Genomic DNA, 12,324 nt, shown 5'->3' on the forward strand with positions numbered 1-12,324 from the left:
TATATGGTACAAAGACCTGGTCAATAATACTTTCACATTTTGTGCGAGCACATGTAAATCTTGGCTCGAAACAGTGTTACGCTCTACATTTTCTATAATAACTTAGATAGACGTATCTCGCACAGATAATGAAATAATCGCAGAAATGTGATTTTCCACCCCTATTCTCCAGAATGGCGTGGCGAGCGGCAACCCCCCAAGGTCGCAAACTCGGCAATATTAATAATATGCTTAATAGAAGATACCTGCCAAGTATAAACTTTTCTGTACCTTTTGCAAGGTGGAGCCATTTTTATGTCTCTATCAAGGCCGTCTGAATCAAAAAGCTACGCTTATAAGGCCGTTTCATTGTCCATGATAATTGTTTCTGCAGAGTGGCCATGAAACAAAAGAAGACAGAACCTTATTGCGCGCCCTCGGTGGCCGATAAACGAATTAAAGCTACAATATTGGCGGCAATTTAAAATGTTGCCCTTCTATTTTACATAAAATGGTAAAAGCGTGTTTCATTTGTGGGGCAAAAGATGTTCGCTTATTTGAAATTCCGAGCAATATGGAACAAAGACAAAAATGGTTCGCAGCTTTTGAAACGTTTTGCGATAAGCAAATTTATGCAGACAATGATAAGGACAACCTTTTAATTTGTATTTGTAATATAAGACACTACAAAAATTACGGATTACTCAGAAATTTGTGAGTGGCATTTTCAACAAGACTTTATAATTAGAACCTCCAAAAGACGACGCTTATGTAAAGATGCTGTTCCTTCTATTTTTGTAAGTATCTATAATTAAAACAGACTTGTGGTGTTTATTGATACATGAAATATGTCTACATAGAAGCGAAGTCAACCACGAAATATGAGAAAACAAAATGAGCTTCCTCTTCTCATTTTTCGATCAATTACTTATTAGTTTTCACAGTCATAATCAGGAACCTCCAGTTATTAATTACTGTCATCTTATTAATGTTTTTGTTTTTTACATTTTTCCCACTGAAACTCCGCTTGAAATTCCTGTACCCCAAAATCCTGTAGAGTCTTTCGTCATTCCAACCATTCCTATCACATCCAAATCAATTCAAATAATTAGTACTTCTGCGGAGTATATGGCTAATCTCCAGTACCACTGCAAAGTGTTAACCCAAAAGCTGAAACGAACAAATTGTTTAGCTAAATTAAAAGATTTAGAGGAAGAGAAACGTAAAAATTCAAAAAATATGAACTTAATAAATAATATAGTTCAAAACGCTGATGAGAAGGCCATCTTTCTGATGGATCTTATAAACAATTATAGCAAAAGAGTACCGAGATGGTCTAAAATATCAGTCAGAACGTGTACAGAATGGAGATTCTGTTCAGCTAAAGGTTACGGGTTTTGACATAACAACTTAACAAAATTACCTTCAAAATCAACAATTTTGAGACTCTTGGAAAATTCGACGGTCAAAATAATGAATGTATCCAAAATAAGCTCGGATCTTGGATATTTTATAGCACTCATGTTTTACTTGACGTTTTAAGCACTTAACCTCAAAGTAAAAAGAGGAAAAAGTACACGGCCTCCTTGATTTATAAGAGACTCGTCTCTTATCCGGCCTGTCGCATTCGATAAATGTCTGTTTTTGAAAATTCCCCATAGATAAAATAAAGATAAATAGAATGAAAAGAGGCCTATCAATTTTGTGCAACAGAATCCATGGTAATGGTTTATCGCACCGTCCACAAGCCAAGAGATGGCGCAAATTTGGAGGGAAGACTGTGTTGTCTATGTCCATCATCGACTTGTCATTTGGTTTACTTTTTTTCGACATTTGGGATGGCCATAACATAGTTTAATGAAGTTGGTCATGACCATCATCGACTTGTCATTTGGTTTACTTTTTTTCGACATTTGGAATGGCCATAACATAGTTTAATGAAGTTGGTCATGCTGTGTTGTCTATGGGGAAGATTTAAACTTTTGAAATCAAAGTTGTCTCAATTCATTTCATTTGCTTTCATGTCACGAAGTATTGTTATCACGTCTTTTCTAAAAATTTAATTACGACAATTCGTGTTCGTGGCTAAAACTGTAATACTATGAAGCTTTGTAGTGTTCAAAAGTGCTAGCACCCGCCACAGGTTCCCCAATCCTTTAAAATATCCTGCGCGACTTCGTGAATGGTTATGAAGAATGGGCAATGTTTATCTCTTCGAAATCGATCAAATGAAGGTTTACAATGGATATACGGTTTGTGCATCCACATTTCAGACTTTCCGATTACAACACGAACAATAAAGGGAAAATACGGCAATTCCTAGCTTACAAATTCCAATGGGTAAAGTGAAAACTATTTAGAATCAAAATTCTATAATAATCACCTTCAAACTTTTTAGAAAATGAGGATGATCCAACCAGGTCTATTATTCATGGAAATTACGAAAAAACAATTCCCGAATTGACTTCCTACATCACCAATTCGCCAATTCCTTACCAGATATCCGGTGACCAAATACATTTTCAAACTTCAAAAGAAAGTAACCAGTTTTCTGTTGAAAAAATCAAATGCCGTGTGAAATTATTCTCAAAATTTGAAATAAAGTTAAAAGGTAAAGTTTTGGGGGATGAGGCAATAAATTTTTGTTTGGCACAATCGAAAAAAAGAGATGTTAAACCAAAAGGGCATAAATACACTACAGAAAATAAAATCTTGGTATTGGCGTTTTACAAACAGTCTAGGATGAGAGCTTATTCAAAATTAAGAGAATTTTTTGCACTTCCTACGCTGTAGAAATGTATAAGAAGATGTTGAAAATAAAAAATATTAAAATAAACCCGGTTTTTATTATCTTTTTTAAATTATTAAATAATAAAAATAAAGTAATAATGGAAAACACCCAATAGGCTATGGAATATTGCACCGTCCACAACTCAACAGATGACGCCACATTTGCTGCTCAAAAAAAATCAAGGGACTTTGCATTCTATTTGTCTTTATTTTATCTATGAAATTCCCCGTATAGTATGTCCATCTAGCGACTTTAATCTGACCCATATATTAGTGTATGCAACTAAAAATACGTATGAATAATGACATTTTATATAATAAATTGTCAATTTGAAAAACTAAGTGCAGTCGAAACTTTAAAAAATGCCACAATCAAAGAAAAAATGTTGTATTAGTTCACGACATAAAGTTAACATTTCTTATCATAATCTACCCAATGATATCACTTTAAATGCGGCATAGAAGATAGGACTGAGAGATCATACTGGTAATATGAGTGCCGCAGAATATGCAAGTAGTAAAATGTTACCAAGATTCCAAAATTTAAGGACCAATGTAAATATTTCAGTCACCTTGCAAGATAGTTCTCTGGAAAAACTAGAAAAATTGTCTTCCTTTACTTATTTGCCAAGTACCAATTTTCAAATTGAGACGGCGGCAACAGCTTTTTTATGTGGCTAATTAATTATGAAAATAACGGAGGCAGTCCATGGACGTGATTATTGCTTGTCACATTTACAAGATTCAAATTCGAAAAAGAAAATCCCTTTACTGAAATTAATTTATTACTAAGATAGAGGAAGGCCCAATGATCAATTTGTGGGTCTAGTATAGTTTGGGAATGAGAAATTGGAATTTTAGCTTCTTCACTTGCAATGGGTTTTGGTAACCTTCCCAACCTTATAGATAATAATGAAGATTTACGGCTATGAGCAGTTCATTCCAGGAGGGACAAACAATCTGCATTTTGCCGATATTCGGCATCCCTTTTTAGTAACTAGCAGGTAGATAAACATACTCTATCGTAAATCTTCATTATTATAATCTTTACAATCTACCCATTGCAAGTGAAGAAGCTAAAATTCCAATTTCTCGTTCGCAAACTATAAAATTTACAATAATTTCAATAATAGTAGAAATTCTACCAAGCATTCCAAAGGAAAATATAAATTTTGTTTTGAAGAATATCTTGGCCTCAATCTTTCGGGAAATCCACTAATTCATTGTCCTGTTCATGGTAAAATGTGAGTGAGACACTTATTTAAAAATTATAACTTCCTGTCATTGTAAATTTTTGTAACTTGCACTCAGACAAATAAAAAATTATAAAAAAGAAAATTGTTGAAATTAAATTTACCGTTCATAAAAAATCTTTTTGATTTGAGATTTTGAAAAAGTGTCAGATGTATGTGTGCGTTAAAACTGTTGAAAAATGTTGAAAACACGTCTATAAAACAATAATTTCCTGCAAGGCAGGCAACCAGTACAACACATAAGCCCCGTATTGTGGCGCACCCTATAAAACAAAAATAATGCTTAGAACTACGAATGCGGCAGGCCGGATAAGAGACGAGTCTCTTATGAATCTAGGAGGCCGTGAAAAAGTATCAATCGACTGCGTTCGAAATCGGTAGATGGAGCGCAAAAAGGTTCTGCCGCCCGAAATGTCACAGAAACAAAGTTTATATGGAAAAATCGAAAATTGAAACGGCCTTATAAGCGTAGCTTTTTGATTCAAATGGCCTTGGTCTTGGTCTCTATTGACTGGACTAAAAGGTTAATTCGCATTGGCGTACATTTTATAAAATATGACATACAAGGGTGTATTTTTCAAATGTGCCGAAATTTTACCTACGAGGTTGTGGGACAACGTAGAAGACTAAAAGCAAAAAAAAAACGTACCTCAAAAATTAAATATTGTATTTTTTGATATAGAATTTTTTAAATATTTTTCCGAGTTCTACATGAATCCAGTGGTTAAAATTATGCTGGTTCATTCTGGGACAGCCTGTATTTCAAAGGATTCGACTGCATATTTATACACATATTTTGACATTTTTATAGTGCATAAAATCCGCTCTCTAGTGATGACAATCGAACCTAAGTCCGCCTATCGACCATTTTGTGGCAAGGGCACTCTTGATATTTTACTGCAAAAAACATGTAAATAGGATCCAGACTTTTAAAATTTTAGGTAGGCTGACCAGAATTTTTTTGTAGAAAAAGAGTATCTTTGTCAAAAATCATAACAACCTTTTTTTATTCAGGGTGTCCCCAAAAAACAAGACAAGTTCATAACTCCCTTATTTATTTTAATTATCTATACACCAAATTAAATGGTTATGAATAGGCTACAAAACGGCCGACTAAATTCGCGTATAGCCCCAAGGGCTTCAAAGCTAAACTGTCAAAACATTTTTTTCTGCTTTTTTAGGTTCTGGTCAAAACAAAGTTTTCTTAAATGGTGTAGGAACTTTAATAACTGTGGTTAAAATATTTTTCATGGGCGAAGGAGTTGTTGATATGTATTATATATTTGATACTCGGTGTTCATCTAAAAGATTTTTGTTTATACAGTTTATCGTGTCTGATAAAAGACAAATTGGACCAACGGACTCATGTAAAATTACATTACCCAGTGACAACAGAAGTAGTCCATGAGAAAGTGTTTTATTTTTACTGATCACAGAGTCTGTTTGTTTTATATGTATATAAATCTGAGTTAAGCGTATATGTACTGCCAATCACAAGTTTTGATTCTAATTGCCTATCAGCCTCATGAGTACTCGATTCCTCGATCACAGGATTTTTGTTCTATTCTATTGTCGCAGTCGTTTACATCTGATATGTTTACAATCTCATCGTGAACATCTATAATTATAGAAAACGAAAAACTGTCCAAGTTGATATTTCCTGTAAAGTCGACTTCGTCATTAGGTTCAAGATTCTCATCATTGGGTACTGATTATCTGGATTCTGTATCAGTAAGTTGGTTATAGTTATTCTGAACGGAAGTCATTGAAGTTATTTTTTTTAACTCGAGATTGGATTCTTTTCCAAACAAGAAAGAGATTATTATCTTCAACTGGACCTATCCAACTTTCATCTGACGATTCAAACATCATTAAAGTACCCTCCTCAATTTCAGATTATAATAATCTAAGTACTGCTTCTGGAACATCATACTCTGGTTGGTGTTGAATATGTTGAATATCTTTCGTATGAGTATTCTGCTGCGAGATCTTAAAATATTTTAAAAATCTAATGTTTTCGAAATTAAAAGGCACAAGGCCATATGTTCTAAACCTGTTCTTAACGATGTCGGGAAATCTTTGCATTTGATACAAAATTGTTTCCAGTATTGGGGCAAATTGCTCTCTACTAAATTTTTGCCCATTATGGTCCATACGCCAGCAATGCACACTCTTCAATTCCCTTTTTAAGGTCCTAAAGACTGCAACGTCTGAAGGCTGCAGAATATGAGTGGCGTTTGGACAGAAAGCTACTAGAATGATATTATTCTTTGAGCAAAATTCACTTAGTGCCATGGGTAAGATGAGACTTATTCCCATCTAAAAACAAAATGACTGGAAATTGAATCTTTTGTGCAAGCAGCCAAGGGTAAACCATGAGCATATTAACGATATATTCATAGAATGTTTCACCAGTCATCCAACCATTTTCACTGCGGCCAATGCCCCAGTTTTGTGATACTTTGTCAACGACCGCTTTGGGAATTCTTTAATAAACGATCATAGGAGGTGGAATTTGACCTGAAGCATTGCATTTTTCGTCATTACTTATAATAAACGAGTAACTGTTTTGTCACCTCTTTGTCCCAAACTTTTATTCCCTTTAGGGCTAACAAAAATGCAGTCGCATCGCAGTTAAATACACGACTGGCGCCCGAAGTTATTTCAAAATTATTTGTGTTTCTCAAGTACCCTTCCACTTCAGTAAACCATTATCTAATTCGATCTTCTGTCAAATTTGCACAGGAACTGGTCAAATTTTTGCGGCATTCTTTTTGATAAGTGTGGATATCGACCCATAAACCCTTCATCTTAGGTATTCACTAATATTTCGACACTATCCAATAACTGGTCCTTTATTCCAGGAAATCCACATTTAGCTATATGAATAAGCCAGAGTAAGCGAGTGGAATCATAATTGTGTAGTAACTTACTGTCAATTGTGGCGAAAACGTGTCCTAGTCGAACGTGGAAAGGAACATTATCGGCGAAAATCTCTGCCACAAGACGTCATCGCTACATACAAAGTCATAAACGGCTTCAAGATACCGCCTTATGTCTCCTGCCTACATATTTTACTGCCAAGACGATTAATATCGACGTAAGTGAAAAATATCGCGAAATTGGAGCAAAAGAAAAAAGTAGATAGGTAACCAACAAAACAGCTGTTATCGTGTGGGTCGCAGCAACCAACAAAACAGCTGTTGCCGTGTGGGTCGGAGCGCTTTCCACAGCGAGACTCTCTTCCGATGGCCTAGGTTTCTAGGTTGAGGGCACAGAGCCCTCTGCCGCCCCACTCGGGGACTAAAGTCGGGCCAACCAACAGATATAGTAATAAAACCGCCCCCTATTGCCCGCGTATCTAAATAGCAGCTTCCAATTGGCTTATTCAAAACGTGCGCAGATTTTTGAAAGCCTGATGTACAGTCGGTGGACAAATAAAACTGGGACAAAAATGACAATTGCATAAGTCAAAATTTACAATTTTGCGTCGTTTAATTACGGCTTTATCACAAATAGGTTAACTTTGGTATGACTTTTTTTGTTCGATACTGTCAGAATTTGAGAATTTATTTATAGTAATAAATAGAAACATCAAAGCGAATACATTTAGGACTAATACTAATACTTGGTCATGGCACCATTACTGTCGATGACCATTTGCAGTCGACGAGGCATAGAAGACACTAAATCCCGCGTATATGCCGGTGTAATTTGCTGCCAGGTGTCGACAATCTTCTGTTGAAGGTCTTCAACAGTGTTAGGACGAAAGTCGTTCTCGTACATTAGAGACGTCATACGTCCCCAAACATTCTCTATCGGATTCAAGTCGGGGCTCTTGGAAGGCCATGGTAAACAATTAACTCTTTCCTGTTCCAAGTATTGTCTCACAATTCTGGCCCTGTGTATAGGACAGTTATCATCCTGGAATATAAAATTTTGCTCGCCAAATATAGGGATGACTGAAGGAAGCATAAGTTCGTTCAAAATCCTCACGTATACGGGAGCATTTAGTCTCTCCTGTACGATTGTGCATATTCCAGGACCTCTGCTACTGATCCAGGCCCATAAATTCACAGAAAATCGACCACTTTGGTTGTATGTCCGGACGTATTGCTCATCATATCGTGTTCCAACAGGTCTATACACACGTAGGCGTCCGCTATGAGAAGACTGAAACGTCTTCTCATCCGAAAATACTACCTGTTCCCATAAATTGTTTTGGTGAACATATTCTTGAGCAAACATTAGTCGCTGCCTTTTATTTTCATCACTCAAAAATATTTTGTTTGCCGCGCATCTGTTTTTCAGTTCAGTTTGCCGGATTCGCCTTCTTGCAGTCTTTAGCGAGGCAGGAAAATTACTTTGTTGTCTAGCTCTTATAGCTGACTGAAATGGGTTAAGGCGAAGAACGTTAACAAGTGCTAAGTCGTCATCAACAGTGGTAGTTTTCGGGCGGCCCGTACCTGGTCTTCGTGTAATGTTGCCAAAGTCTCGAATTTTTTGTTTGGCCAGCTGAATGGTATTTTTGCTAACATGCATTTCGTTGGCAATTGCACGTACACTAATACCATTTGCGAAGCGTTGTGTAATCAGTTGTTTTTGGATTTCTGTTAACTGTGGCATTTATTGTCAATTTGATGCCTTGTCAATTAATCAATTAACACTGACAAATATATTGACAATTCAATAGTCTGATATACATAGATTAAATCCCAGTTTTATTTGTCCACCGACCGTACATCCACAAAAATTACTTGACGGCATTTCATTAGTTTTAACCTCGCTTCGGCAGTTTGACCACGTGTTCATGTTTGGAGAAGATGTGCACGTCAATGAATGCAATATTTTTCTCATTCTATAAACTATTTCACATTCTTATGACAAATGGCAAAGAACCTCCTTCATTGTGAAACAGGCTTCGGCGTATATCGTTCTGCGCAACTAGGCCACATCCCCTTTTTATTACTTACTATACGTGTATCTGTTCGTTGGCCGGACTTTAGCTCCAAATCAACATGACAAGAACCGAGACGAATGAGGCAAATTTGAAAAGCCTCAGTACCATTACAATAAAGGGTCTTCCCGGAAATCCTACCATCCCTGAAGACAAGGCATTAAAAGCTATCCTAGAAAGTGTTAAAAAATGTGTGGACGTAATGGCAGACTTTGTTATCTCAACGAAGGAACTGTACACAAAGAGATCCCAGGCCATCACTGCAGTTATCGCCCTACATGGACATCTGAACGACCTTTGCAGACTGTACACCAAGAACGTCTGTACAAACCGCAACACAGAAGAGACAATCGACCAAGTCAAGACGGCTGTGTCCGAGGTGGCAAGCACGTGTAGTCCTTCCCCCTCCTACGCCAAAATCTCGTCGGCAGCCCAAGTCCTACCTACTAGCGCTCATGCCACCCTAGGCAGGGCCCAGAAGAAATTTAGAGTGCTTGTATACCCATCTAATGAAAACAAGCAAATCAAAACTCTTGAAGATATGAAAAATCTGCTCAAGAAACAAATAAATCCAAAGAATTGTAAGATCAAGCCAGACAGAATTGTGAAGCTGCGTAACAACGGTATAATGATTGAATCGACCTCTAAAGAAATCGAAACTTTACTGGACAGTGGAAAACTCAAGGAAGCGAAACTAGAGGCTCGCAAACCTAAGAAGATGTGGCCCAAAGCTGTCATCTATAATGTCCCCTTGGACATAGAAGAGGAATAGCTAAAAGGAGAAATTGAAGAGCAACTGCAAGAAAATGTCGTCGTGCCCGACCACTGGTGCACTTTCGCAAGGAAGGGTGGGCCTAGAGGAGAAAACCTAACGAACTGGGTGATTGAAGTGCACCCAACAGTCTGGAGGAAACTCACGAACTCAGAAGAGTCTATCTCCAATTGGAATCTTTTAAAGTTGAAAACTACGTAAGACTCACTAAATGCTTTAAATGCCAAAGGTTTGGCCACATAGCTGCGAACTGCGAATCGGAACAATCTTGTGGAGTCTGTACCTCATCCGAAGATGAAACAAAATCCTGCCCAAAAGCTAACTCACCGAATGATCACCGCTGTCAAAATTGTGTACTAGCCAAGTTCAGAGACGTAAACCACACCATAAAAGCTGCCTCATCTACAATAGGAAATTGGAGGAGTATCTAGACAAAGTAGACTTTAATGGACAGGATTAAAATCCTCCAAGTAAATGTCAGACATTCAAAACTCGCTACGGAAGAAACACTAATATGGTAAGTCAAAACAATTACAATTTGCTCTGATTCAGGAACGTTACTACTACAAAAATTACTCAAATGTATATAATATCCCCGGATTAAGAGAGCTCAAACTGATAGCTAAGCCCAGGCAGAAATTTTAAAGCTGCATAATAACGAACGACACACCCATAGACATTCTCTACATTGGCGCTCTGTCTTCTTTTCACATAACTGTCGTGTCAGTCCAACTGATCGATCATCCTCTTCTTTTCCTCATCTCTGTATACAGTCCTCCAAATGCAGAAGACAATTGAGCTGCAACACATCCTCGACAAGCTAAGTACTCACCAAATAATCATCTGTGGTGATCTAAATTGTCGGTCTAGTGTCTGGTTCGACAGAATATGCGACAGCAGCTACCACCTCGTCGAAGACCTAGTCCTAGGCAACAACCTAGTGATTTTTAACGAGGATGAAAACCCTTCGAGACAGTAAATGGGACCCGTAACATCGACCTGACTCTAGGAACTGAAGACCTAGTCACCAATATCTGTAACTGGAAAGTCCTAGATAACGCTACCTCCTCGGACCATAGACCGATCTTGTTTGATTTCCGCCTCGAAAGTGCTGGACCAAAAGCACAATCCCACGGATTACACTTTCGATCTGGTCAACCTGAATATGGAATTAGCCGGCCCTGAGCTTGTGAGACTAGCAGAACAACTTCTTAACAACTACCCAGTTTGGGTCTCCCCAAACACAATTGACAGAGCTGTTGACCACTTCTACGAAGGCTATCAAAAACTTCATTTTTTAAACTCTAATTTGGTTTCTGTTTGGTAAATTATCGTAAAAAAATTCAATTTTATCCAGACAAAAAGGACCTCTCGTGTAATTACAGTCGAAAATCAGTTGTGGTTTGGCGAAGAACTTGAAAGAAAACGAAACGGAGTTGAAGCGTTAGATGTCGTTAGAAAATGTACAGGTTCGCCACAAACTAAAAATCTGTATAACAAACTCAGGATTGCATATAAAGCAAGCATCAACCAGGCAAAGAAAAACTACTACAGTAATTTAATAGAAAATTCCAACAACAAATCTTCAACGATGTGTAAAATAGTTAAAAGCTTAAATGGAGTAAACTACCATGAAACTGTGCCGCATCTGACAGCAGATACTTTTCAACAATTTTTTGACGAGTCAGTTAAGCACATAGCCGAAACATTCTCGGATGAAAATGACAACTCTCCAATGACATATCTAAAGAAATTTAAAACATCAAATAAAAATTCATTTTTCCTGAGACCAACCACTCCACAAGAAGTGCAAGTTTAATACTACAACTGGCAAACTCTAATACCAAAGACATCTATGATATATCTCGTAAGGTTCTGAAGATCAGTATCGATTTCATCTCTTATCCACTACACATCATAATTAATTCGTGTTTTGAGGAAGGGTATTTTCCCGAGCAACTGAAGAAAAGTAAAATCGTGCCAATTTACAAAAAAGGAAATAAGGAAGAAGTGCAGAACTACAGACCAATAGCAATTGTACCTGCATTGTCAAAAATCTTCGAATTAGCAATTAAAATTAGATTAACAGATTATTTCGATAAACAGGGTTTCTTCTCTGAAAGACAATGTGGATTCAGAAAAACTAGATCCACTATAACAGCTCTACTGGAAGTAGTTGACAGGATAATACAAACATATGAAGATGGAAGCATTTTATCGGCTACATTTCTAGATTTGTCCAAAGCATTCGATTGCATAAATCATGAAATACTTTTAGAGAAACTTCAACATTATGGTGTAAGAAGTCAAGCTTTACAGCTCATCAGTAATTACCTACATGACCGCTCACAAAAAGTATTCTATAACTCCCAGACTTCAGGCAGTGTTATGCTTAATATCGGAGTTCCACAGGGGTCAATACTGGGCCCTCTACTATTCATCATTTATGCAAACGACTTTGAATCAAACATAACAACAGCAACTCCATATCTTTATCTTGGTATCTGTAAATTCCGATCCTGACGCTGTAGAGACTCATTCTCAGCAAAGTTACAGTGAAGCAAAATAGTGGG

At 37.0% G+C, this 12,324-nt stretch overlaps 1 protein-coding gene and 3 long non-coding RNA genes across 5 annotated transcripts in view; 2 read left to right on the forward strand and 2 right to left on the reverse strand.

Moving 5' to 3' along the window:
- The window catches only part of LOC138137246 (uncharacterized), a 296,725-nt gene that overhangs the window by 209,284 nt on the left and 75,117 nt on the right, over positions 1-12,324 (forward strand). The gene's annotated exons all lie outside the window — the stretch shown is intronic.
- The window catches only part of LOC138137252 (uncharacterized), a 256,252-nt gene that overhangs the window by 151,298 nt on the left and 92,630 nt on the right, over positions 1-12,324 (forward strand). The window lies entirely within an intron of this gene.
- The window catches only part of LOC138137248 (uncharacterized), a 240,020-nt gene that overhangs the window by 40,646 nt on the left and 187,050 nt on the right, over positions 1-12,324 (reverse strand). The window lies entirely within an intron of this gene.
- Positions 601-1,742, reverse strand: LOC138136939 (uncharacterized). The gene is made up of 2 exons (XR_011161508.1): positions 1,403-1,742; positions 601-1,149 (listed from the first exon to the last, which is right to left on the reverse strand). It is a non-coding gene; the product is annotated as an uncharacterized lncRNA (long non-coding RNA).

The sequence above is a fragment of the Tenebrio molitor genome, chromosome 8 (assembly GCF_963966145.1).
Source record: "Tenebrio molitor chromosome 8, icTenMoli1.1, whole genome shotgun sequence".
In the NCBI taxonomy this organism is placed as follows: domain Eukaryota; kingdom Metazoa; phylum Arthropoda; class Insecta; order Coleoptera; family Tenebrionidae; genus Tenebrio; species Tenebrio molitor.